This window comes from Octodon degus, unplaced genomic scaffold, assembly GCF_000260255.1.
Source record: "Octodon degus isolate 3935 unplaced genomic scaffold, OctDeg1.0 scaffold00125, whole genome shotgun sequence".
NCBI lineage: Eukaryota > Metazoa > Chordata > Mammalia > Rodentia > Octodontidae > Octodon > Octodon degus.
In genome coordinates, this window is record NW_004524701.1 from 4278742 (window position 1) to 4281385 (window position 2644).

Consider the following 2644-nt stretch of genomic DNA (forward strand, 5'->3'; position numbering starts at 1 on the left):
TGCACCAGCATCTTCAAGATCTGAAACTCTGTTTTCACTTTCACTCAAACGGGTTTGCAGGCTTGTGATTGAGATTCCAATTTCCTCTATATCTTTTTGACTCTGCTTCATGCGATCTATTTCTTTCCTGTATTTCTCATTCAAGGAATCCGTCATTTTTCTAATCTCCTCTTTTTTTTTTTTTAAATCAATGTCTTCTTTAGCGGCAGGTATTAATTTTTTTACTACAGAGTTTTTTTCAGATTGGGTTTCTTCCATATTCAATTCTTTACTTCAGATGATAAAAATTTAGAGATTTCTTTTTTTATTTCAGAAATTAATTCTGCTATGACTTCCTCCATACTTTTCTGCTGTTGTTTCTTTATTAGTTCATACATTTCAGCAGAGCTAGTGTCCTCTGCAGTTGTTCTGGGTATGCATTGGATTTCCCCCATATGTTTCTGTATTTGATACTTTACTTCAGATATTTTGAATTCAGAGATTTCTTTTTTTTATTTCAGGAATTAATTCTGCTCTGAGTTCCTGTATACTTTTCTGCTGCTGTTTATTTACTTCTGATGCTGTTAATTAATTCATTTCAGCTTAGCTGGTGTCCTCTGCACTTGTTCTGAGTGGGCTTGAGGCCTGAGATTGCATTTTGCTCCTTGTCTTTGTCATTTCATATAACATTGACCTCTGACCTTTGGTGTAGAGCTTTGTAGCATTTATAACCTTGGCACCTACTGAAATTTGGGTGCAGATCTTTTAAGTTTGAGTTTATCCTGTTTTGCCTGGCTTTGGTCTAGCTGTTGTGTGTAGCTCCTTCCTGCTGCAGCCCTTAGAAGTGAACCTCTTGTGTCCCTCTGGCACAACAGTGAGCCTGTGGTGCCCCTCTGCTGTGCCCCTGTCCCAGGGGTTACAGGGGAGTGCAGAAGCTCTCCCACACACTAGCTGGTCTGGGCTTGGGCTGGATCTGGGGGTCCCAAGGGCTTCATAGAAGTTTTCACTCACTTGGTGGGCTTGGGGCCGGAGCCTCTGGAGGGTTGAAGGGGTCCCAAAGGCATGGCAGAGAGTCTCACTCATGCAGCCTGCCTGAGTTTTGTTCCAGAGAGGTCCCGCAGGCACAAGGAAGCCGGAAGCTCTCCCACACACTCTCCAGGCCTGGGATGGGCTGGATGTCCAGGTCTCAATTTTTTAAATCTTCTTTTCTGCTCCCTCCATCTCTTGATCCCTTTCCCATTTGAAAAGGTCTATCTCCTTACTTCCTATTGTCTATCATTTGTTTTGCTTTATTTATGTTTTAGTTTTGCCATATGAAAGAATCCATACATATTTAAGCTTGTGTATTTTTTTATTTTACTTAGAAGAAGAGTCTCAAGGTGCACCCATTTTCCTACAAATATCTCTTTTATCCTTCTTCATGGCAGAGTAGTACCCCATGGAGCATAAATTTCTGTTGAGGGGTATACAGGGTGGGCTCTTTCCAAGACTTAACTTTTATGAGTTGTGTTTTTAAAAACATGGGTATGCAATGTATCCCTGTGATACGATGTCTTTAACTTTTTTTTTTTTCTGAACCAGGCATTGACCTCAGGCCCTTGTGCTTGCCAGGAAAGCATTTATTCTATTGAGCTATCTCCACAGCCCCTCTGATGTCTTTAACTCTTTTAGCAAGATACCTGGAAGAGGAATAGCTATGTCAAATGTAATTTCTAGTTTTTGTTTTTTGAGAAATCTCTATACAGATTTCCGTATTTCAACAGTGTAGAAGGACTCCTTCTTCTCTAATGGCACACAAACCTTTTCTTTTTCTTTGACTTCTTGATGCTTAATGTAAGCATACATGTTCTGAGTTATTTCACAGCTCTCTCAGGACAAAATCTGAGAACAACTCTGGAAAGGAAGACTGACTGGGAGTGTTGTGGGGAAAGTTGGCTAAGGAGTATCCTTATATGTTTATTTCTCAAAGGAAAAAGTTGTGATTGATCTGTTGATTATAGGTTTGATTATAAAGTGCACTGAACTAAATAATAAGAACAGAAAAATCTGAAACAACTAACAAGAAAAGAAAGAAGGGGAGAAAGAAGGAAAGAAAGAAAGAAAGAAAGAAAGAGAGAGAGAGAAAGAAAGAAAGAAAGAAAGAAAGAAAGAAAGAAAGAAAGAAAGAAAGAAAGAACAGGAAATCAGTGAACAGTGCCTCCTTTCTGTGAACTCCTTCTCTGAGGTGTGCTCTCCTCATTCCTCATCCTGTCCATGCTTCCTCACCTTCTGTTCACTTGGCAATGGCACTTGATTGGCTCAGTTCTTCCTTTCTCTCTTCTTTCTGCAGTGCAGGGCCTGAAGGAAACTGGAGTTTTCTTCTTGAATTAGTCAAAGACTACTTCAAGTAGTTTTCTTCAAGCAGTTTAAGAAGAAAACTGTGGCTAGAGATTTGCCCAATTTGCAGGCCCAGTTAGCCTGCCATTTTACTTTCCTATTCTTTGAGTTAGCCTTTTTAATCATGAAGGTGATATTACCTTTGTCTTCATTTGCTATTCTTATTCTTCTTTTGCCAAAAGCTCAAAACTTAGGGCTCCAAGAAGCTGCTATTCTGGGGTTTCCCTCAAAAGCAAATATTTGGTGCATATTTAAAATTTTGAGAATTGAAGCCATGAATTAAAGTGCA